The 27,153-nt window shown below is 38.1% G+C and overlaps 1 long non-coding RNA gene across 1 annotated transcript; it reads right to left on the bottom strand.

The window, feature by feature from the left end:
* Positions 1 to 6,371: 6,371 nt before the first annotated feature.
* Positions 6,372 to 25,909, bottom strand: LOC121243412. Its single transcript, XR_005936129.1, has 3 exons — positions 25,896 to 25,909; positions 23,801 to 23,805; positions 6,372 to 6,640 (listed from the first exon to the last, which is right to left on the bottom strand). It is a non-coding gene; the product is annotated as an uncharacterized LOC121243412 (long non-coding RNA).
* Positions 25,910 to 27,153: the final 1,244 nt, after the last annotated feature.

Below are 27,153 nucleotides of genomic sequence, written 5' to 3'. Positions count from 1 at the left end.
TGGGGAGAAGACTTCACATACTTAATCAAATTTCTGACTCTTATGATCGAGTCATCAACATCTTTCAAACCTTCACTCACAACAAGGTTTAAGATGTGTGCTGTACACCTCATGTGAATAAACTCGTGAGCTGCAACACAATCCTCACTTCCTATTTCCCTTGTTCTCAACCAATCAATAGCAGAGTCGTTAGAGGTAGCATTGTCCACGGTAATTGTAAGGATTTTGTCAATGCCCCAATCAAGCATACACTCCTCCAACTCCCTCCCAATCGTTGCCCCCTTGTGGTCGCTAATCCGAACAAATGAAATGATTCGCTTCTGCAAGTTCCAATCACTATCAATAAAGTGAGCGGTCACACACATGTAATTAATATTTTGGATAGAAGTCCAAGTGTCGGTGGTCAAGCACACTCTTTGTTTGGTGGTCATAAACATTTTCTTCAAGCTATCCTTCTCTTTCAAGAATAGCCTCATACAATCACGCATTACGGTAAATCGAGAAGGAATTGAAAACCTAGGATCAAGGGATTTAGTGTATTCCCGAAACCCTTGGCCCTCAACAACCCTAAAGGGTAACTCATCCACTATCACCATCCTAGCAAGAGCTGCCCGGATTTTTTTCTCATTGTACTTGGTCATTCCTAAGCTCTTCTCCCCTTGGCCTTCAATTCTTGCTTCTGGGACCAAGAATGTTTGAGTCTTGTCCAACTTACTCTTACGGTTTTTGGGGCAAAGTTGGATGTGTGTTTTCATGGCCGAAGTGCCTTGCCGTTTGGGATGGCATTTCCATTGCCTCCCACAATGGTTACAAGTAGCTATAGGCTCTTCGGGATCACAATCGGGCACTCTTGTGAAGTGGACCCATACCAAAGACCTGTTCTTAGGAACTCTACTACCAGGTGGAGGGCGAGGATTAGAACAGAAGGCACTAGGAGTGCCTACCGAAGATTCTATTGGTCCGCTAGACTCTTCAACTATGGGACATGGAGCATCAATAGACTGTTCTGGGATGCCAGGGGAAGATGCAGCTGTGGATGTAGGAGTGTTTGTGCCTTCTATATTCATGATTTAAGAACTAAAACACAACAAACAAAAAAAATCATACGATTAAGACAATCACTAAAACAGCCAAACACAGCCTTAAAAGCATAATACAAACTCATTAACTCAACTAGTGGATGTTTTACAATCACTAAAACATAAATATATTTGAGAAAATATATACTCATCTTAAACAGAAAAATAGAAAAAAAAAAAAATCAGACCCAACATTCAACAATATAAACGAAAACACCACTAAAACAACATCAAAAATTACATATTTTTGGCCCTTTTGGGTAACAGATTCCCCAATCAACAATCAACAAAATAAACCCAAACTTGATGGAATCCCCAAGGTACAAAAGCATCAAAACAGACTATGACCCAACATTAGCCACTTTCCAAATCTAATGGTGCATGGCTTTGCAATAGTTTCTTCAGAGTGAAGAACATGAAAAATAATTGTAAATCCGGATGCACACATTTTTCCACATTCAAAATTTAAAACTGCTCAGAATAGAGACTCGAAATAGGTCTACTACATAAGCCGTTTTTGCCATTAAGAAAAAAAAAAAAAAAAAAAACATATAAAGATGACCGTTAGCCCAAGCATGCTCCTCTCACTCCCAGCCCCAAACTCCAAAAACTATGATCGGAAGAAAACTAAAATTTAGAACATACTACTGGAGGATGGACAGGACATACAACTAAATAGAATTTTTAAACAATTATCCACCCGAGATCAATGAAAATGACAGATGGGCGAAACCATAAATAAATTTCATATACCTCGCTCAAAAAAGATCCAATCACTTGATTAACCAACAGAAAAATCTTCAACTGCTATCCTCCTGAAAATCTTTGCTTCCTAGGCAGTAGCAGTTATCCGTGGAGCTGTACTTCTGGCTGCTGCATTTACAGCCAAGCCACCAGCACGATTCACACGCGGCGAGAGGGCTGTGTGAGGGAGGGGAGGGCTGCGGGACTGTGCTGCGGCGCTGCGCGAGAGGGAAGGGAGGGCTGCTGCTGCGCGAGAGGGAAGGGAGGGCTGCTGCTGTGCGAGAGGGAAGGGAGGGCTGCGGGACTGTGCTGCGGCGCCTATTTAGCCCTAATTCACTGAATCACATGAAGAATCGAAGATGAAATTGAAAAGGGGGACTGGAAGTATAAATATAAATCTAAACGGCGCCGTATTATACATATTAGTAGTATAAAATCTATTTTATCTATTATATATATATATATTAAGATTCATAAAAAAATATATGATATATATATTATTATATATGAATATTAAAAAAAGGGTACCGTATAAGAAATATTAGTAATTTAGTAATACACTAATATACTTGATATATTATATATATATGTATATAGATTAAATCTCTAACCTCTTAATTCTTATACTTGATATATATATTAATATATATAAATATTAGTAAGACACTAATAGTATTAGTATTAGTATTAATATTAGTTATACTAGTAGTGATATTAGTTATACTAATAGTTATATTAGTATTAGTTATTATTAATACTATATATTATACTAATAGTGATATTAATACTATATAATAGTATTAGTATTAATATTATACTAACTATATCACTAATAGTAATTAGTATTAGTATACTAATACTAGTATATTGCTATAGTTAATAGTACCCTATAGTAATATAACTATATTAGTATTACTTATAGTGATTTAAATTTTAGTATAACTATATTAGTATAAGTTATAATAATTTAGTATAGTTATAATACTATAAGTTATAACTATAGTCTATATTAGTATTAGTATTAGTTATGATGATTAGCATAATTATATATTAGTGTTTGCTATAGTGATTTTAATTTAGTATAACTATATAATAGTATTAGAATAAATGTTATACTGACTATATCACTGATTGTATTAGTACACTAATATCTAATACTAGTATATCACTATAGTTAATAGTATCATATAGTAATACTGTAATATAATATTAGTAATTAATACTATAGTGATTTATATAGTAATTTATATATAGGCTTAAAGTGGTTTACTAATTTATATATAGTAATTAATACTATTAGTAATTTATATGAATAATACTTTAGTTATTATACATTAATATTATATGTTATTATAAATTTATAGATTAGTGTTTATACATTAGTATTACAATATTACATGTCGATGTTAGCACTTGTTATTATGCATCTTAGATTCTTAGTGTTTATGGTATATTATATATACATTAGTATTATATGCTATTATATTTATACATTAGTAATTTAGTGTTGCATGGTAGTATTTAGTAATATTGTAAATTTGTAATAGTATGATATTTACATCTAGTTATATACTAAACTATTATTAGTCAATTTAGTCCATATATTATAGTATAAATATATTATTTAACTAGAATATTATTGAGTTTAATTAACTATATAAGATATAGTTGTATAAAATTTAAATAATTAATATATAGAAAAACACATCTTCTTATATAAAATCGGAGGCGGAGTCGGAGGCGGAGTCGGAGGGACAATCGGAGTCGGAGGCGAAGGGTCGGAGTCGGATCGGAGCGGAGCCAGAGTCGGTTCATCCGAAAATCCGACTCCGACTCCGACTCCGACTTCTAGGAGGAAAAAACCTCCGACTCCGACTCCGACTTGTCGGAGTCGGAGCGGAGCCGGAGCGGAGCCGGAGCGGAACCGGAGTCGGAGTCGGATTTTCGGATTTTTGCTCAGCCCTAGCCTTTTCTTTCTTTTCAAACTTTTGAACTGCATGGTGGTAGGTAGAATAGATAGACCTCATCCAAAAGCACTTCAAGTTATTCTTTGAATTTCGAATTTACCAAGTAACGTCTCTTTCTTTTCTTTTCTTTTTGAACTTCAACTTTAGTCCATCACTCCATTTGCTTTTTCTTACGCGTCTCTTGATATTCTTCTTCTATTTAGTCTTTCATTTGTTTCCCACATAAATATGGTCTCTCTCAAATTCAAAATTGTACCATTATCCAATTCAAAAATATACCATTTGATTGGTTCCAATTTCTTCTGCTATTCAAAAATTCAACTTGATCTTTTTTCCCTAAATTGCATCAATGACTAGCTCTTATATTCGGATAAATCTTCATTTAAATGAAATAAAGTCCCTAGGCGATAGGCTGCTAAAATTTGGATCTTCCTTTTCTTCAAATCTGAAATAAAATTTAATGACAACAATGCCCACAATGCCTGGGAACGGGACGGAGCCTGGAGCTCCCAGCTCCACTCTCGAATGCCTGCCGACGTCGTCGCGACTCGCCTGATGCCACTTCTCCTCATCACTGGTAGCGGAGGGGGTCCCCAGGAAGTCTCGACCAAACACGTACGAGCAGTCGGGGGGTGGAAAGGAATCTCTGAATGTTGGCCTCTGTCAGCACCACATTTGTCTCCGTGTAGAGAGGATGGGCCACCACCCAAGCCAGAACGGTCGCCACCCAGGCCTCATTCCTCTCCCCCCATCCTTGTGCAACTTTATATGTGAGAGTTGCGTTTCAAAAGGAAAAATTACAAGAACTTTGCAAGGACGACCCCATTGATGCCCTAGAATCAGTTTCTTTCTTCCCCACCAATTTAAACCAAGCTAGAATGAAAGAAGAAAATAAATAATAAATAATCAAAAAATAAAGCCAGACTAAGTAGAGCAATTATGCTAAATCCTGCTTTATTTTCTCTTTTTTCAGTAAAAAAAGCATTTTATTAATGAAAAAAACTAGACATAACCCAAGTACACGAGACATATACAAGTGCAGCACCTATGCACGATTGTCTGAAGTTACAAGAGAGTCACAAATGATCATGTCATTAAAATCTGTTACCATCAATCAATGGAATAGTCCTACACGATAAAAAGCGGATTCGACAACTCCAACCACTTAACTTAGCAACTTTGCACTCAATTACTTTAGTACTCAGCAAGGGCAACATGGTAAAAATGTGACTGGTTTCGATTGGCCTGGGGATGGGGCATACATACCATAAGGTCTTGGTAGTACCATAGAACAAACTAAAATGAGTCGATGACTCAGTAAGAAATCTATCACAACGTAAACGTAATAAACATAAGATTTTCATAACAACTTTCATGCTGAGCTTAAAAATTCATGACTGTTTATACTGATGCTTATGCTATGTATGACTGTTTTAATTGAATTAACTGACTGATCTGACTGATTTAACTGATTTATCTGACTGGCCAACACACTTAACCCTGTGTGCAAGGTTGTGCACCAGCCCCACATCTCGCTGCAGCAAGGGGAACTGCTGATAGTATTCTAGCATACTATGATGGACCATGACTGAGTTCATGGCTTGCACACCACCCTGAACTGAACTGAACTGCATTGGTACCATGCATCTGAATGGCCATCTCATTAACTGATCTGATATTATCTTACACTTGAATTCAAGATGGCTTACGTATCTTATACACATGAGATGCATGACATATTACATACATAAATCATAATTTCTGAATTTAAACGTGATGCAGAATGACATGATTGTATGCTATGCTGGATGACATGCTTGCATATGACATGAACGATTCATAAATAATGGCTATCAAAGAACTGGCTAGAATAATACATACATATAAGCTAACTGTGATGATCCTGATTTATGATCACATTACTTACCTCGCTGCGTGTCTTCTTGAATAATACTTCGTAACTTGAGACCTATATTCAATAAATAACTATCACTAAATTGTTTGGAAATAAAAAAAATGCTAATATCTTACTTAACTAATTTCGGAATTCTAAAATATAGTCAAACCAATATTTGTTTAACACTAAAATCAATAATTCATAGTATTTAAATTACTTAAAATACTAATTTATAATTTAGTAGAAATACTCGAGCTATTTTAAAATAATTCACAAAAAAAAACTTAAATTCTTAAACTAAGTTTCATTTCTCAACATAATTATTAAATCTTATAAGAAACTTAACAAATTCCACTAAATTCTTAACATAGAAATTTTATTAAAATCTTACTAAATTGACAAAGGAAATTTAACTCAAATATTAGACCTAACATTATACTTTAAAACATATTTCTAATTCTTTAAACATTTTTATTAAAAATGAACCTTTAATTAACTATATTTATTTAATAACTCAACTAGTAATATTAAACTCAATAAAAATCACTAAAATAATTATTGAAATAAAATAAGATCAAGTTTAACTTAAAATATAAGTTCAATTAAACATCATTATAGTCTGAAAAAGGTCAAGGACTCTGGCCCATAATAATAATACTACAAGAGCCCAATCAAAAGAATAGGCTCATCACACGTACGCACAAGGGCTTAGGGCCCAACGGCCCAATAAGACCTACGGATTCTATCAAGAATCCGAAAACATGGCTAAACTGAAAAGGAAAACAGAGACTTGAGAGAGAAAGAGTCTGCGATGAAGGAGCTCACCAAGGAAGAGGGGCTAACTCGACAGCAGTTTTGGTGGCTGGGAGTGGTCGGCGGCGCGACTGGGGGTTCCTATGGTGGTGCGGCACCGAGTGAGAGAAAGAGAGAGAGAGTTTAGAGAGAGAGAGAGACTGAGCCGAGAACTACCGAAATAAAAAACATAGGCTGCGGCGGTCGAGATCTTACCGGAAGGGAGTGGGTGCGCTGGGGCTGAGCTGGTCGGCAATTTCTGGTTCCACGGGTGGTGCTCTGACGTCCTATGGTGGTCGGCGGCGGTGGGGAAGAATCTAAGGCTTAAACGGCAGTGTTTTGGTACTCTGGGTGTTTCAGAAGCAGATGCTTTGGAGTGGCTCACGAGATACTCCTCTCGTACGAGGTAAGCGATATTTATAAGCGTAGAAGATAGAGAAAAATAAAAAGGAAAATCTTAGAGGAGTAGAGACGTGCAGAGACTGAGACTGGAGACGTGCATGAGTAGAGGAATACACGGCAAAAGAGTTGGTGTTCCACTAGGACGTTAGCAAAACAAACAAAATCACCGAGAGAACATACGGGTTGAGTGGTTTGAAGTTCTCAAACAGAGGCTAACAAAGTGATGAGGTTCGGTGACTAGAAGAAAAATTGAACTTTAAATTTCAAAACAAAACCGTAGTAACATAATCTGATACACTTTAGAAATCCTTATTAAAACAAAACTCTAACAAATCATAAATCGCAACTATAATAGAAAATATAAAGATAAAGTACATATAAATTTTGATAAAACTATAATCATAAAAATATAAATTCTAAAAATATAAGTTTACTAGGAAAAAAATTACTTATACCCTAAAACCAAAACTGGTATGTCACAAATAGTTTACTACTAAGCAAGGATAAAGTAGTAAAAATGTCACCGGCTCCGATTGTCCCGGGGATGGGGCATACAATTAGGTCATTGTAGTACCATATGAAGCCTCCAAGCGAAAAGCTTCAACCTCATAACTTTACAACTTTGCACTCAATTGGTTTACTACTAAGGGCTAAGTGGTAAAAATATAACTCGCTTTGATTGGCCCGAGGATAAGGCATATATACCATAAGATCTTGGTAATGCCATAGGAAGCCCCAAATCGAAAAACTTCAACCTCATAACTTTCCAACTTTGCACTCAATTGGTTTAATACGAAGCAAGGGCAAAGTGGTAAAAATGTGGCTAGCTCCAATTCACCCAGGGATGATGCATACATAACGTAAGGTCTTGGTAGTACAATAGGAAGCCCCCGAGTGAAAATACCAATGTCATAACTTTTCAATTTTGCACACAATTGGTTTACTATTAAGAAGGGCAAAGTGTTAAAAATGTGACCGACTCTGATTGGCCCGAGGATGGGGCATACATATCATAAGGTCATGGTAATACCGTAGGAAGCTCTCGAGCGAAAATCTCCTACCTCATAACTTTGTAACTTTGCACTCAATTTACTTACTACTAAGCAAGGGCAAAGTGGTAAAAATTTGACATGCTCCGATTGGCCAGGAGATGAGGAATACATACCATAAGATCATGGTAGTATCATAAGAAGCCTTCAAGCAAAAAACACCAACCTCATAAATTTGCAACTGTCCACTCAATTGGTTTACTATTAAATAAGGGCAAAGGGGTAAAAATTTTATTGGCTCCGATTGGGCCGAGGATGAGACATACATATCATTAGGTCTTGGTAGTACCATTGGAATCCCCTAAGCGAAAAACTCCAATCTCATAACTTCTAAGCTTTGCACACAAATGGTTCACTACTAAAAAAAAGGTAGAGTGATAAAAATTTGACCTGCTCCAATTGTCCTGAGAATGGCACATACATACCATAAGGTCATGGTTGTACCGTTGGATGTGCTTGAGTGAAAAACTCCGGTCTCAGAACTTTGCAACTTCGCACTCAATTGGTTTAGTGCGAAGCAAGGGCAAAGAGGTAAAAATGTGACCAACTCCAATTGGCCCGAGGATGGAGCATACCTACCATACAGTCATAGTAGTACCATATGAAGCCCCGAGCGAAAAACTCTAACCTCATAACCTTGCAAGTTCACACTCAATTGATTTACTACTAAGTAAAGGCAAAGTGGTAAAAATGTGACTGACTTCGATTAGCCCGGGGATGAAGCATACATACCATAAAGTCATGGTAGTACTAAACAAAGCCCCTGAGTGAAAAACTTCAATCTCATAACTTTGCAACTTTGCACTCAATTAGTTTACTACTAAGCAAATGCAAAGTGGTGAAAATGTAACTAGCTCCGATTGGACCGAGGATGGGGCATATATACCATAAGGTCTTCATAGTACTATAGGAACCCCCCGATCGAAAAACTCCAACCTCATAACTTTGCAACTTCGCACTCAATTGGTTTAATACGAATCAAAGGCAAAGTGTTAAAAACTTGACTAGCTTCCAATTGACCCGGGGATGGGGCATACATAACATAAAGTCTTGGTAGTACAATAGGAAGCCCCCGAGCGAAAACACCAACCTTATAACTTTGCAACTTTGTACTCAATTAGTTTACTACTAAGAAGGGCAAAGTGGTAAAAATGTGACCAGCTCCGATTGGCCCGGGGATGGGGCATACATACCATAAGGTTATGGTAATACCGCAGGAAGCCCCCTGAGCGAAAAACTCCTACCTCATAACTTTGAAACTTTACACTCAATTGATTTACTATTAAGTAAGGGCAAAGTGGTAAAAATTTGAACGGCTCTGATTGGCCTGGGGATGAGGCATACATACCAATAGGTCATAGTAGTATCATAAGAAACCCGCGAACGAAAAGCACCAACCTCATAACTTTGCAACTATGCACTCAATTGGTTTACTACTAAACAAGGGCAAGGGGGTAAAAATGTTATTGGCTCTGATTGGGCCGAGGATAGGGCATACATATCATAAGGTCTTGGTAGTACCATAGTAATCCCCCGAACGAAAAACTCCGACCTCATAACTTCTGAACTTTGTACACAAATGGTTCGCTTCTAAGATAGGGTTGAGTGATAAAAATTTGACTAGCTCTCATTGTCCAGAGAGTGGGGCATACATACCATAAGGTCATGGTACTACCATAGGATGCCCCTGAGCTAAAAAATCCAATCTTATAACTTTGCAACTTCGCACTCAATTGGTTTAGTGCGAAGCAAGGGTGAAGTGGTAAAAATGTGACCAACTCTAATTGGTCTGAGGATGGGGCATACATACCATAAGGTTATGGTAGTATATGAAGCCCTCGAGCAAAAAACTCTAACCTCATAACCTTGCAACTTCACACTCAATTGGTTTACTACTAAGCAAGGGCAAAGTGGTAAAAATGTGACTGGCTTCGATTGGCTCGGGATGGGGCATACATACCATAAAGTCATGGTAGTACCAAACGAAGCCCCCGAGCAAAAAACTCTAACCTCATAACTTTGCACTCAATTGGTTTACTACTAAGCAAGGGCAAAGTGGTAAAAATGTGACCAGTTCCGATTGGCTCGAGGATGAGGCATACATACCATAAGGTCTTGGTAGTACCATAAGAAGCCCCCGAGCATAAAACTCCAACCTCATAACTTTGAAACTTCGCATTCAATTGGTTACTACTAAGCAAGTGCAAAGTGGTAAGAATGTGACCAACTCCGATTGGCAAGGGGATAGGGCTTACATACCATAAGGTCATAATACTACCATAGGAATCTCCTGAGCTAAAAACTCCAATCTCATAACTTTTTAACTTTGCACACAATTGGTTTACTATTAAGCAAAGGCAAAGTGGTAGAATAGTGACCTGCTCCGATTGCCTTGAGGATGAGGCATACACCATAAGGTCATGGTAGTACCATAGGATGCCCCCGAGCGAAAAACTCCAACCTCATAACTTTTCAACTTTGAACTCAATTGGTTTACTGCTAAGTAAGGGCAAAGTTGTAAAAATGTGACCTGTTCTGATTGGCCCAAGGATGAAGCATACCTATATAAGGTCATGGTAGTGCCAAAGGAATCCGCCGAGGTAAAAACTTCAACCTTATAACTTTTTAACTTTGCACTCAATTGATTTACTACTAAGCAAGGCAAAGCGATAAAAATATGAGCTGCTCCGATTGGGCCAAGGATGGGGTATATGTTCCATAAGGTCTTGGTAGTATCATAGGAAGCCCCCAAGCGAAAAACTCCAACCTCATAATTTTGCAACTTCGCACCCAATTGGCTTACTACTAATCAAAGGTAAAGTGGTAAAAATGTGACCGGCTCCGATTGTCTCTAAAATGGGGTATGCATATTGGGACTCCCCCAACCTCTGCTTGGGATGTAATGGAGATTTGGAGTATAAGGATATGCAACACATGATTACATAACCCCCGTTCATAATAGTTAATATGCAATGCATCCTAGTATGCAACTAGCAACATGCAATAATTGCAGTAGAAAAATGGTGACTAATAAAAATTTCATACCAGAATGAACTAAACATCCCAATAGATCAATTAATCATAAACAGATAATGCCTTACTTAAGAGGTCCACATAATAAGGCATAAGTTCAGACATAAAGTGAGAGGTAGAATCTCCTTATTGCATATACTACATCAAAGTTTAACAGTCAAATCAATTCTCTCATCCATAGTGTATAGAGCCATCACTATTGTGACCAACCGCTCCTTTTTCTCTCGATTGGTCACAAGTCTCGCCTTTACGTTTTAAATCTCGAACTCTTGTTTTTAAATTTAAGGGATGATTTTTAATTGAGCCAATTGTTTTAAAGTCCCCCAAATATTTTAAAAGTCCAAAATTATTTTAAATGGGGTATTTTTAGTATTATTGGACCAAACCTAAATTTCAAGTAAGCCTCTTTATATTTTTGGAGTCTCAAAAATACTATAGTTTTAGAAAATCATTTTACTTAAATGATTTTATTTCTTTACGAATACTATTTAATATTCATTATTTTTTCTTTTGTTAAAAACTTTGTTTATTTAGATGGATTTACTTCTCTGAGAAATATTTACTAAAACTCATCATTTTATTTTGTGATGAAGAATATTATTTAATTAGATCAAGAATAAAAAGTTTGGTTTTAACACTTAGTTTTTTTCCTTTTCCTTCCATCTATTTTCTACTCTTTATTTTCTATTAGCCCTCTTTTATTTTCTTTGAGTGATCTCCAGCATTAAATTTAGGAACACCAAGATGTAGGGCCCAGATTAAACCCCAAAAAGCCCTAATTCCCTCCCTCTTTTCCTCTCTTCTCTCTCTCCCCCCTTCCCCACAAAATTACCCCCTACCCCATTACTCTTTCTACCTCCCTCACCTCACTGCACACCGCCGCCGTCGACGGCACCTTCACGCATCACTGGCAACTGCCCCTCCTCCCTCTCGGCTTCTTCCCCTTCTGATCCCTCTATTCCCCTCTACTCATCCCCTTAATTTCTCTACCCTCTCTTTGCAACCTAGCGTCGCCACCACAAAGGACGCTGCACCACTGCAAGTTGTTGTGAGCAACCCCTCCTTCACGCTGCAGCAGCCCAACCACCACGTTTGTCTCTCTCCTTCTCCCAGATCTATCTCTCCCTTCCATTATGTTCTTTGTCTCTCTCCCTAGATTAGGGCTTCGTTGCCACCATCCTCCACGGTAGGGGTGGGCAGCAGGGCCCCGCCCCGCTTCCGCTCCACCCCCGCATGGCGGGGAGGGCAACCCCTGCTCCACCCATGCGGGGGCAGGGCCCCCTGCCCCGCATCTAAGGCCCTTAGCGGGGGCAGATAGTGGGGAGGGCCCAACCTCGCCCCGCATTTCCCCCGCCCCCATTTATATATATATATATATATATATATTATATACATATATATAAACATAAATATATATTTATATTTTACAAATTGTGTATATATAAATATATATTACAATTTGTTAGACTTGTTCACAAAATATGCATTGGCAAATTTAAAAACTACATAGTTTAAAAACTAATACACTACAATTAATACAAAATATGCACTAGTAAATTTAAAAATTACATAGTTTTTAAATTATAGTCATATTTACAAAATTTAAATTTATAATTTGGATCTAAAAATGTCTTTTTATAAAAATGTATTTTTAATTTCTTTTACACTTATAGATAATTTTTAAATCAAATAAATGTAGTGTTTTTTTAAGTGAAAAGAGGCGGGAAGGATTGGGAATCCACCCCGCCCCCACATCCCGAGGGTGGGGGACGGGGTTGAAAACCTCACCCCCCGCCCCATAAGGGGCCGACTGCAAGGAAGGGGTGCACCCGCCCTGTAGGGGTGGGTAGCACCCCTACTCCACGGCATGGCGTCGTGCGTTACCATCAACTCCTTCGTCTCCCCCTCTATCTCTTTCCCCCAACAGCCTTCCCCTCTCTGCTCTCTTACTCTCCTTTCTAAAGGCACCGTGGATGACAGCAAAGAGGTCGCGCCTCAAGCACGCCACCACCCAAGGCTAGTCCACTGCCTCCCTCAATCACACCACACTGCCACACAGAGCCACTCTCGTAACCAAGCCCCCCAACGACTCCCTTAATAGACCTCTCTCTGTGTCTCTCCCTCGACTTTTCTTTCCCTTTCCATCGTGCACGACAAGCTCAACTGCCCTCTTCCAAGCCACAACCTCTTCCACTATATCACGCTCGCCCTTCCCTTCTTCATGAGACACGAAATAGCCCCTGCCACCACTGTGAGTGTCCCAGCCACGACAAACACTACCTCCACCCTTACCTCATGTCGGGAACAACCAAGCCCCACTATCACAACAACCGTGAAGCTCAACCATTTTTACCTTCTCTCCATGCATGACTAAACCACTGGACATCAACTGACACATAGAATTTTCAGCCCCTAATCATGGTATATTTTCAATCCCTTACATTTAGAATAGTTGTGTTTGTGAAGTTGCAGTTTGTGATGTAGTTTGTAATTTGGTGGTATGATGTGAAGTGACGGAATATTGTGTATTGTAAAATATGATGTGTTGTGAACTATGTGAAGTGATGGGATGCAGTGTAGTTGTGATGTGGTTGTATGTCGTGTGAAGTGTTGGGATAAGCTATGTAGTTTGGACGTGCTATGTGAAGTGCTATGTTGGTTGGAATTGTGTTGGCTTTTAGGAAGCATGTAAAAACAAGTGGATGTTTTAGGTAGACTGCATGTTGAATTTAGGTGATGAAATGACAGGGTACGTGTAATTTTAGTTAGATCTTAGTGTCGGTGTGCAAGAAGCTTATTTACACAAGTGGACGTCTTAGTCAACTGTATGTTGATCTAAGGTAATAAAGTGGGTAGGGTACATGTATAAATTGGTTGGACGCATGTGTTGGACAGATTTACCATATATAATAGATAGTATGTCTTAAGTATGAGTATATAATTTTTAAGACTCAAGGTTGGCTTAAAGTTGTATATTATGCTTGGTTTGGATTATGATGAAGTGTTGGTTAGATTATGCATGAACGGAGGAAGGGAGTGATGGAGTTGATGGGATTGTGCCTTAACCTTTAAAGTGAACTATGGTGATTCACTTTAAGGTATAAGGACATGAAGTTGAATGTCAAGTGTTCGAAGTTTTACTTAAATGGGTCTAAGTGAAAAGAAGTATAAGTCAAGGGTAGTTTCATGTGTTTCTAATTTTAAGTTGCATATGCACTTGAAAAGGGAATGATGTTAAAGTTATATATGCATATAGGTTGTCATCTGACACACATGAATGGACTGCATGAAATAAAAATAGCATGGAGTCCTTTCATTTCATACAGTCACGGTAAGCCATGCATGGGCATCTCGTGGCTTAAGTCGTGCGCCAATTGTTCTGTCATGCACAGCGTGCACCTCCCCCCCCCCCCCCCCAGCTGAATCTCCTTGGGGGTGGACAAAAATCTCTGCTAGACCACGTGGTGGCCACTGGTCTTGCTCACTGAGCTCACGATGGTCTGTCATGAGCCACCCAAGTGCACGACAACATGCACCCGTTAGGCGCTGTGCACGGTCCCTGTGGACGGGGGCTGGTGCAATGCAGATAGAAACCCGTGTACAATGGAAGTTTGGGATCTATTTTCTGAAGGAAATCTTCTCTCTAGAGCTCTCATCGCGATGTTGAAGAAGTCAAACCTCGAAATCATCTAGAAGTCTCTATTTCTTCTACCCCATCCTTCCCTTACGTGACTTGTCTCCCTTTTTTATGTCACATCTCCTCTTTTTCCTCATGACACACTACCATTCATCAGCCTTTTGTCTCCTATTGTCGTCCTCTCTTTCTTCCCTCCTGATGAGACTCCTACCTTTGGGCTGGGCTTGGAACGCCATTCTAGACCTGAGATATTTTATCCCCTTCAGTATCAAAAACTTGATTTATGTTCTTAATTTTTATAATTCCTACTCACATCTATAGATATAAAATATTTGTAGTGTCAATCTATTAAGCGATAGATATATTAGACCCCATAAATATGCTACATAAGTTAATATGACCAAAAAATGATAAAATGAGACTTCTTGGACGAATAAATAACTGCTAAGGATTTTTCATTTGTCAATTGGTTAACCAAACTTGAATGCAGACATTATTTTAAAATGAGTGTCATGTCATCGTTTTTTGTCAGCAAGTTAATGAAACTTGAACTTTCAGACTATGTTTAAATATGGAGATTACTCAATGATAGTTGTTGAGTTTTTTAAACCACAAGTTAACAATTTTTCTTCATAATTGAAATCCTCAAAATGATTATAGCATTGCTCATATATTATTTAACCATTGATCTAATTCATTCATTATGATCGTTATAATAATATTGTGGAGGGATACAATGCACATAGTCCATAATTGGGCCCAGCCCACCAAGCCACAACTAGAAACAAGAGGGAGACAATAAGAGACCAAGGAGAGCAAGTCAGACATGCCAAGGGACAAGTCATATCATGGTAGAAAACTTCAGAGCATGATAGAAAGAAAGTAGGCCGAGGAGAGAAGCTGACACATGCAACAAAGGGATATATATATATATATATATATATAAAGCATACAACCAGATGAAATAGGATTTGATTTTACTTCTCACACCGACTGAACTCTCCCTCAATCAAATCTTCTTCTTCAAGTAGCCTCTCCAAGAATACAACGCCTTCAACAGGAAGAGCTCCAACCTTCTCTATATATTGAGATATGAGGAACCATCAGTGATTGTAAACAGATATATTATAGTACTCTATTCTGTTGCGCTGCGCTGCTCTGCTGTTGAGATGTCTGCTCTGCTATGTTGCGCTGTCTGGCTCTGCTATTGCGCTGCTATGCTCTACTCTACTGCTCTACTCCGCTGTTCTGCTTTGCTCCGCTCCACCAGCGGGCTCTCCTAAAGAGCTCTCCCTAGAGGGCACTCCCAACGATTTATCTTTCTCAAAACTTATATGAATTTTGTTTTACTAACGCAATTATTTTCTGTGGTGTGGAAATCAACGAAATCTCCATCAACGGAATCTCCATCAGCAGAATCTCCATCAAACAAAATATCCATCAGCAGAATCTCCATCAAACAGAATCTCCATTAACGAAATCTCCATCAGTAGAATCTCCATCAGCGGAATCTCCATCAGTGGAATCTCCATTAGCAGAATCTCCACCAGCGGAATCTCCATCAGCGGAATCTCCATCAACATAATCTCCATCAATGGAATCTCCATCACCGGAATCTCCATCAACGAAATTTCCATCAAACAGAATCTCCATCAGTAAAATCTCCACCAATGGAATCTCCATCAACAAAATATTTATCGGCAAAATCTCCACCAACGAAATCTCCATTAGTGGAATCTCCATCAATAAAATCGAGTCCCTAGACTCTCGCGAACACCGCGCGAGCACTCCACATGAGAGTCTAAGGACTCGGTTTTGTTGATGGAGATTCCGCTGGTGGATGTTTCATTGATGGAGATTTTGTTGATAGAGAGTTCATTGGTGGAGGTTTCATTGATATATATTTTGTTGATGGAGATTCTGTTGGTGGAGATTCTGCTGATGGAGATTCCATTTGATGGAGATTTCGTTGATGGAGATTCCAATGATGGAGATTCTGGTGATGGAGATTTCGTTGATGGAGATTCTACTGATGGAGATTTTGCTGATGGAGATTTTATTGATGGAGATTCCACTGATGGAGATTTCGCTGGTGGAGATTCCGCTGATGGAGATTCCACTAATGGAGATTCACTGATGCAGATTCCGTTGATGATAGAGATTCTACTGATGGAGATTCTGTTGATGGAGATTCCAGTTGATGGAGATTTCGTTTGATGGAGATTCTGTTGATTTCCACACCATAGAAAATAATTGCAATAGTAAAACAAAATTCACATAATTTTTTAGAAAGATAATCGCTGGAAGTGCCCTCGAGGGAAAGCCCGCTGGTGGAGCAGAGTAAAGCAGAACAACAGAGTAGAGCAGAGTAGAGCAGCAGAGCAAGGCAGCACAACAGAGCAATGCAATGCAACAGAACAAAGCACTGTCCGAGCACTACCAATTGTGTCCGAGTCTCATGCAAGTGGAGAGCTTGATGCGACTGTGTCAGGTGTGTTTGACTCTTGTGCGACTGGTCTGGTCCGAGCCCATGCATGATCGCTGGTCGAATCCCATGTGTCGACCATGGTGAGTGGTCTGGTCCATGAGAGCCTTACTGGGTTGGTGATCCAAGGGAAGTTCTCATGTGAGTGATGTCTGGGTTGAGGAACTCCGTTCAAATACTTACTGAGCAAAGGGACTCCGTGCATGTAGTTATCGAGTATGTGTTTCCCGTACATGGTGGACGTCATGACTTCATGTGTAGGTGAGGTGTGTTCCAGGACATGGTGGACGTAGCCGTACAATGGTTTTCGAGTAGGTGCTTCACTTGCAGATGCTTCCGAGCTGGTGCTTCACTTGCAGGTGCTTCCCATACAATGGCTTCCGAGCAAGTGCTTCTCGTGTAGTGGTTTCCGAGTAGGTGCTTCACTTGTAGGTGCTTCCTGTACAGTGATTTTTGAGCAGGTGCATCTCGTGCAGTGGTTTTCGAGCTGAAGGATTCCTTGTATGCATGTGGTTACTGAGCTAAAGAGTCTGTGCATGTATTCCGAGCAAATGGGTCTTCATGCTAGTGAGTGACTGTTGAGGAGGTGACAACCATGCTGTGGCAGATTATGCTGGTGGTCATTGTGGCGGTTGGCCGTCCACTGTCCTCTGTGGGTTCGAGATCATCTTGGGTGCACAAAATTGTGCACCCGTAAGGGTGCTTGCTCGCAGCCACCATAGGAGGTGGCCACTCAGGCTGTCACGGAGGTGGTCAATGGACCACCTGGTTGCAGTCGTGGTTCCCATCATGCCATGACAGTTTTGGGCTACAAGACCTTTGTCCCGCGCAAGCTAACCACAATTTTGTGATCTTTCCATCAGAGCTGCCTCCCCCTGGAGCAGGAGGATGGTTGTCGTCAGAAACTATCAGCAAGCCACTTATTGGCAGCCAGAGGCGTGTCGGGCTCGCAACTGGCTACCGCGGGCCTATTAGATGGCAAAGATTCCATATGGAGCACCTCGCTCGTCCCCTGGAGACGGGGGTAAGCCGATCAGAGATAGAAACCTCCAGCAGCCCCTGTCGTGCCCACCATGCATGATGTGCAAGGCCTTTTGTTTAGGTGACCACCACGGCCACGGCAGAAAATGCCAGCGGCCGATGTTGTGGCCCAGAGTTCTCGCCTATAGCTCTTGACCACTCACGACAAAGTAGAATGCCTCTCGGGTGCACAGGATGTGCACCCGCAGTGTGTGATATGCACACCACAGTTCTCTAGTGGACACTGCTCATCTAGGCATTCAATTATTGTCCACATGTGCATGTGCCTGTGCACAAACCATATCCTCGAGCATGGAAAGTAAGTGGCCCGATCACTTGGGCTGCAATTGTTGTGTTATCTAGGCAACATAAAGTTTACTCGCCCGATCTTTAAACTAGTGTCGTCAATAAAAAATAAAGGCAATGAAGCATGGAGTACTTATATGGAGGATGCATCCTTCACGGATCGGATTTTATTCAGTACCTTGGAAAATCATCCTTCTTCCCGCTTTTGTTGTGTTCTTCTTCTGTATTGTTGCAGTTTGTTCGTCAGCTCCTCCTTCCATCGCTTCATGTTGTTCTTCTTCACATCGCAAGCTCTGAGAGCGTGTTCTTGCTGACATACGAAGAACACGCTAATTATGAGACAACAAAGATGCCACAGACAGTGCCACTGTGGACGTCTTGTTTCACAGTCTAGGCAACTCTACACTGATAGTGCTATGATAGGTGTTATTTGGAGCCCTCGACAGTGTTCTAGTGTGGTTGTAAGATGGCGGTTCATACATCTATGGCAGTGAATGAAAAATAAACGCAGGAAAAGTAAAAAGAGATAGACACCAAGATTTACGTGGTTCAGCAACAGGTCTACATCCACAGAGGTTTGGGGAGGGGAGTCTCTATAATTATATATATGTTTACAGTCATTCATGGTTCCTCATATCTCACTGTATAGAGAAGGTTGGAGCTCTTCCTGTTGGAGGCGTTGTCTTCCTTGAGAGGCTGCTTGAAGAAGAACATCTGATTGAGGGAGAGTTCAGTCAGTGTGAGAAGTAAAATCCTCTTTCATCTGGTTGTATGCTTTATATATATATATATATATATATATATATATATATATATCCATTTGTTGCGTGTGTCAACTTCTCTCATTAGCCTACTTTCTCTCTGGCATGCTCTGAAGCTTTCTACCATGATATGACTTGTTCCTTAGTGTGTTTGACTTACTCTCATTGGTCTCTTATTGTCTCCCTCTTGTCTGTAGTGGTGGCTTGGTGGGCTGGGCCCAATTATTGGCTATGTGCATTTTATCCCTCCGCAAAACCCTGCGGCTCGCCCGATTTGTAAAATCCTCTTTCATCTGGCTGTATGCTTTATATATATATATATATATATATATATATATATATCCCTTTGTTGCGTGTGTCAGCTTCCCTCATCGGCCTACTTTCTCTTTGACATGCTCTGAAACTTCCTAGCATGATATGACTTGTCCCTTGGCATGTCTGACTTGCTCTCCTTGGTCTCTTATTGTCTCCCTCTTGTGTCTAGTGGTGGCTTGGTGGGCTGGACTCAATTATGGGTTATGTACATTTTATCCCTCCACAGATATAAGATTAAAGTAATTTTCAATCAAATATTGAAGGGACAACGTCAAGACCTTGAGGGCATGCTCGTATAATGAGAAATTGAGCAAAGAACTTGATTTTGCATCCAAGTTTTTTAAGGATCAAAAGAATTTTCTCATTTCCTAAAAAAGTATTTCATCTATTTATTGGGCTCGCTTTTTGTCAAAAATTAAAACTATTTTATAAAATAAAAAATATCTTAAACAAGTTTCTTTGAGCCCATTTAAAAAATGGATTCTATTCCCGTGACTAGGTTCGTTTATTCAAAATTACATTTATATCTTCTATAAAGCCAAAATACCCTAACCCTAACTATCTCTTAGACCTCACTCTCTCTCACGACAACTTAGTGCCTCACCTCACACTCCCTCAACTCCAAGTTATTGGCCTGCCCTACTCCCTCATGTTGCCACCTCTCAGAGCCTCACGTCGCCCCAGCCACTTGGGCCACTCTCACCTCTCAGAGCCTCGCGATGCCCCCTCTCTCACTTCTCAGAGCCTTATGTCGCCCCCACTCCCATCTCTCAAAGCCTCACATCACCCCTACTCCCACCTCTCAAAGCCTCACACTACCCCCACTCCTATCTCTCTCGATCTCCTTCTCTCTCAAATGGCACCCTCAGTGCCTCACCTCATGCACCCCCACTTCGGCTACTCCCACCACTCTCAAAGCCTCACACCACCCTCCACTCCCACCACTCTTGGTCTCCTTCTCTCTCAAGTGCCAAAGGTAACTCTCTATCTTTTTATGGGTTCTAATCCTAGATTAGGATCGTTGCTTGCAAATTTTTGGTTTATTGGTTTCATTATAATTGTAGTTGAGCTAATTTTGCTAGAATTAGTAATTTCTACAAGATGTGCAGCCACAATCTCGTGTATTTTATTTATTTGTGCCTATAGTTCAACTTTTAACTTTTATAACTATATCTTCTTGTTTGGATTAGATTAGTATTGCACAAATTGTAGTTTCATTTTCCACTAATACATCGATCATGTAGTTTCATTTTTTACTGTCATCCATAGGTTTGATGGAATGGAAGAGCTTTTCTTATCTGCAAAAATCATTAGTATTATTTGTTCGACTTACAATTTTCCTTGTATAATTATGAGCTTAATGAACTAAGGCCATGATCTGAGGATACGATGTGACATCCCCAGATTTCGCTTGGAATTTGGCAGATTCTAAAATATCGGGATATGTAACACAAGGTTACTTACCTTCTTTCATGACAGATAAATATGCAATGCACCTAGCATGCCTCTGACAATATGCAATATTCACAACGTATAATTTTTTTTTTTTTGTTTGAGCAATAATATGTACCAGATCAGATATATCCCAAACATCTAAACATATTTCATAATTTTAAGATAACATACGTTCAAAGTTATACTGTATGTCCAAAAGATCTGTAACATCATAAGTATTGGAGACAACGCTTCTTAAGTACAGGAAAAAACTAATATAACTATTAGGCTAGTCCATTGAGTAGCTCGTGCAACTCAGCCAAGGAAGTGATCTGCATCTTTGCATTGTCGCTTAATCAACCTCCTCCAGTCGACCCTCTCTCACATCTCTTGATCCTCTTGGCACATGATCTAGCATTCCAGAGGGAATGATAGTTGGAACTACCAAGTGAGATTTGATTACAAATTTCAACAAGTTAACGAATAACTTTAGCTAACAGTATACAGATGCATGCATGACAATAAAAACATGAATGCAAACGTGAACATGCGTGAACGTGACATGACTTGTCAATTAACAAGACATGAGCTGACATGACCTAAACTAACATGAACTAAACATGACATGAATTGAACTAGATGAGAAATAAAGATGACGCGAACTGGAAGTGAACTAAACTTGAAACTGAACATGAACTTGGAATAAACATGATGTGAACTGAAACTGAGCATAAACTTGGAATCTTGTTCCCATAATAAATGCTTGATTAAACATGAACTATAAATGCTACACAGTTCCCCTTGAGTCATGTGCCCTTGCAAGTACTGAATCACATCACTGGTATTTACAGCAGTTATGAGTACGTTAACATACACATCACACCACAGATATGTACACCCATTGCGAGTACATAATGTACACATCCCATGAGCACAAATGCGTATAATATGAAATTGAGCTGTAGTTTGGCACCATTAGCGTTGGTGCCTGACTTCGCTCCAATGACTAGTTACTTAGTCCCTATTCGAAGCCTGTTGACTATACTTTGTCGATCTAGAGAATCTCACATCAGTTTAATCACTCTAGCATAAACAATGGAATTTCATTAGGATATTACCCTCATCCTAGCACTTAGGGTCTTGATAAACGTAAAACAACTCGACTAACTGGAAAATATTATTTTTTTCGTGGCAAACTCCATACTCGTGACATGACGTGGATGAAATAAAAAAATAGATGACATAGCTTGACTTAATGTGATGTGTACATGAGACTAGTGATATAACATAACATGATGCGGAACAGGTAAACATGTCATAATCGGAACGTGCAGAAATTAAGCATGGCATAACGTGGTATAATGTGGAATAGATAAATATGTACTGGAAGTAAATCATTGCATGGCATAACGTAACATATACATATGTATAATTAACATAAATGATGGTTTCTCTTACCACCATACACACAAAAATACCCTAAAAGTAAATTAAACGTTAACTTACAGTGATTGAAGCGTGACGAAATAAAGTGCGAAATAACGAGAAATGTAAGGAGGTATTTCTAAAGGTTAGAAACTCCTCGCTAATATACTTAGAAATATAAAATAACGGACTCATGAAAAATTTACCATTTTACCCCTCTATATGTGAGAAATGATCATTTTGCCCCTAATTTAAGGATTTTGCATCCTAACTCCAAATCTCACCAAAATTTACATTTCTCATGTAAATTTTATCCTAAATCTGAATATCTAATTAGAAAAATTTAAACACAAAATAGTTATAAGAACCAAGCATAAGCCAAAACACAAATGCTAAAAGTCTTTGATTTTTGTTGCAATTCTTTCAAACTCTAACATTATGCTAGGACATTGAAAAAACACATATCATAAAAATCATAATTTCTTTCATACCAAAAGATCTAGTCTTTTGACCATACAAAAAAAAAAAACCCTTTATGTTCTTGGTCTATCCTTCTTCAAATAAAATCCAACTTTAAAATTTAAAAAACATACTATTAGCATGTTCATAAATCAATCTTAAGGATCATCATACTTGAACAAATAAATGAAAGACCACAAAAGTCACAAAATATCATCCAACACAACCGGGTTGCACAATTACTCCAAAATTGAGTACTACATGTTTTTATTTTTTACCAAGCCACTAGATCCGAATTTTACATGAAGTAAACCGTCAAGAAAAAACATCATATGATTCATATTCAAGTCCTAAAATTGTTTAAAGCATTAAACTCAAGATCACATGAAAAATATTGCATAGAAACACAACACAATCCGTGAGTCTCAAGTTTGTGTTCCAATCGGACCTTAGCATGCATAAAAATTCATTCCCTTAATATCAAAACCATAAATCTTCAAAATAAGTTCCTAGCACATAGATCAAAGTCCTAAGAATAACATATGTGAATATCAAGACTATAAGAGCATGCTTCCATAACAAAAGATCCAAACTTACATAAAACAGAAACTGCTTTTACACCTCCAATTTTCAATTTTCTTATATCATGCAAAACTCTTAGTAAAAACTCTAAGGCCTCGTTTGTTTTTACAACCATTCTTATCTTATCTCATCTCATCTAATCATTACAACTTTCTCAAGTTCTTATACAAAATAAAATAAACAATTCAATTTTTTCAAATTTCAAAACAAAAATAATATTAAAAAAATATATTCTAACAATATTTTTTTCAACTTTCAATTTTTATTCTAACTCATCTCATCTCATCTGCCAAAACAAACGAGGCCTTGCAACAAATCTAAATCCACCTTGCATGTTAATATGCTAACTCTAAACCATAAAAGATCGAACGAAGATCTTGTCAAGAACTACATAAAAAAAATAAAAAATACACACTACCTAGATTATCACCCTGTATGATATTTGCTTGCTTAAATAGACTTTTCACTAATCAAAATCTCATGCAAAATCATACAAAATATACCAATGGAAACTAGCCTTAAACAATTCGAGTAAGAAAGGCCAACAAAGTTGTTTGAAGTCTTTCCTTGAGTTCTCTCCTAGAAAGTGTTTCAAAAGTGACAAAAGCCTAAGGGACAAATCATGGACCACTTATATATTGTTGGAGGGGTTGAGAGGGGATGTGAGAGTGACTATTTGGTTATGTGTTGTCAGTCAAAACCATGCCCAAAATCATGGACTACAACACATGGTTTTCTGCCTTGAAGCTACCGTGTGATGGGATGGTGGTGAGGTGGTTGATTGCCCACCCTTAGGAATTGACATGGGCAATAAAAGTATACTCACGATAGTGTGGAAACTTTCTCAAGAAGCCTAGGTGGAGCTTTTTGGTGGGCCTAAGTCAATTGAGCCTCATTTGGGGTTTCAATAGGGTTTTGATTTCTATCAAGCCCAAATATAATTTTTCTTGGCCCAATGAAAATAATTTGGTACAAATGAATGGATAAGGGTGTAATGACATGAATTTGAATAGTTAACAGCATGTAGAAGTGATTTAATCAAGTAATTAAACACTAAGTTAAAACTAGCTTCATTTAGAGTTTGAGAAACCATTTAGGTTTCGGTTTCTACAAAGTATTTGGGGTTTCAATTGGATCTCAAATATGTGGGGTTTAACTAGGGTTGAAACGCTCTTTGGTTTGGCACCAAAATGACTAGTTGGATAGAATAGTGTTCGGCTTAGGTGGCTTGATCATAATGCTTAATGTTCCTTTCTTTCATTCACATTTCTATCTCATGATTCCTCTTGGTGTCAAGTATCCTAAACTATTCACCAAGTGTCGCCAATATCGTACCGAGTGTCCAAATAAAATTTCTCTAAACTGATTTGAACATTCCAAACTGTGATCTGAAAACGACTGGACGGCATGCCACATGGCGCTAACACAAGAGTTATTAATCACTTCCAAAATGGTGAAAATAATTTTACACCATAAAATCATAAATAATCCTACGAAACTAGGAGTGCACTTTGTTTTGCAGATTTTGACTCCTAAGTGCATCGAATAAATCGAAACACATTTTTGAATAAGTGTTGTTTGGAAAATGAAAATCGTTTTATTGCACCGTGAAATCATAAATATTCATCTTAAGATTAATGACACAAACATTTTTTCATTCTCACGCTCCTAAGTATCTCAAATAAATAAAATCAATTTTCTGACACCTAAGAGGGTAAAAACTAACTATGCTAACATATTAAAACCTACACGATTGCTCGACTCGTGAGATCTTTTCGAGGTTTTCCCGTCGTTCCTAAAGCCTAAAAAAATTCATCTACTAATTTTCTTGTTGATCATTACACATGCTAGCACTATTTTCTATTATGTTGCAATTTGAGGGAGTTAGACGGCCAACAAGAGCTTATTTATGGAGTAGTGTGTATATGTGTGTGCGCGCTCGCGCGCTCAGCTAGTTTTATATATATATATATATATATATATATATATATATATGTATATATACATGTGTGTGTATCATCATTAACTAGACAAAGATGTGATCAGCCAAGACGACATTGATCAATTGTTTTTTTCATGCTTTGCTTTCTTAAAGTTGTTATGGTTTAAATTAGCTAGGGATCTATGCATTTATTATGTATATAAGACAAAGAAATCCAGGCTTATATACTTAGAGATTAAATTTCAGGCCTCAAAATGAGTTAAATAGACATGACATACTCCAATTGTTGTGTTTTGATTGTTTATCTACTATAATTGCACAATAGATATGCACAATAGTTGTTGTGCATATGCTATAGTTGTTGTGTTTTGGGTATTTATCTACTATAGTTGTTGTGTGGACGTTATATTGTTGAGTTATAGTTGTTGGTTTTCATGTTTGATTTTTTAAAAATATCAAATGAGTGATGCAATAGGTAATGACCTGTATATTGAAGGCGAGAATAATGATTTGATTGACTTGGATGCACTGGAAAATGTCTCATCAAGTTTTCAAAATTAAGAAACTAAAGCGAAACAAAGGAAACAGTCAAACATGTGGAGTTTTTTTTAGATGGTTCCTAATTCTAACAAACGTGATGGTAAGTCATGAAACCAGTGTAAGATATGTGGAGCTATATACTTGGCAGTGAGCAGATATGGAGTCAAAAATTTGAAGTGTTACATTGGCACATACCCTAGAAGAAGTTCATGAGATATTAGTCAATTGATGTTAGCACAAAATAGTGAATCTGTGCCGGTAAACACTTCTTAATTTGACACTGAAAATTTAGAGACATCTTGGTGGGTGTAATTGTGAAGCATGGGCTGCATTTTCTATTTGTCTAATATTCTTGTGTGAGATATTTATTATAATATTTGCATCCAAGTGTTTCAATTATATCTAGAAATACTGCTAAAATTGATTTGGTTAAGATGTATCATCGAAAAAGAGAAATGGTTAAATGCATGCTGAATAATGCTCCCGGTAGAATTAGTTTGACATCCGACTTGTGAACTTCTATAACTACTAATGATTATGTGTGCATTACAGCACATTTTCTTGATAAGAGTTGGGTTTTATAGAAAATGGTGTTTAACTTTTCTTTTATGCCACCACCACATAATAGCGTATATTTATCTAAAAAAAATTTATAATTTATTATATGAGTGGGGAATTGAGAACAAGATTTTAACTTTGACTTTAGAGAATGCTTCTTCTAATGATGTTTCAGTGGAAAATGTTAAGATTTTTACTTTGACTTTAGAGAATACTTCTTCTAACGATTTTATGATTTATTTGACACTAAAGGAGTAGTGTACGAGTGAATATGACTACATGAGAAAAATAGTTTATCAAATGCTTGCCAAGTTTGAGAGATATTGATCAAAGTTCAATGTGATGTTGGCTATGGCAATTATATTGGATTCTCGATACAAGCTTCCATTTATTGAATTTTCTTAAAGAAGTTTTATGGAAATGGTTCCCTAGAGTATTTGAATGTTCATACAAAATTGGTATCTCTTTTAATGAAATATAGTTATGATGCTCCCACAAGTCTACCACAACTTCTAAAAGAAATGTCATTAAAGTAAAAAATCAATTCAAATCATTTAGTAGAGAAACTAGACAAGTAATGAAGGTAAATTCAAATAATATTTTTTGTTTAACGATTTATATTATATTGTTATTTTATATAATATTGGCTCGAAATATTTTTTTTTTATAGGAATTTGATTCATTTCAAATTGATGATCTTGCTACCCACATACAAAAAAAAAAGAG

The sequence above is a fragment of the Juglans microcarpa x Juglans regia genome, chromosome 8D (assembly GCF_004785595.1).
Source record: "Juglans microcarpa x Juglans regia isolate MS1-56 chromosome 8D, Jm3101_v1.0, whole genome shotgun sequence".
NCBI lineage: Eukaryota > Viridiplantae > Streptophyta > Magnoliopsida > Fagales > Juglandaceae > Juglans > Juglans microcarpa x Juglans regia.
This window is presented reverse-complemented; position numbering and strand designations above follow the sequence as displayed.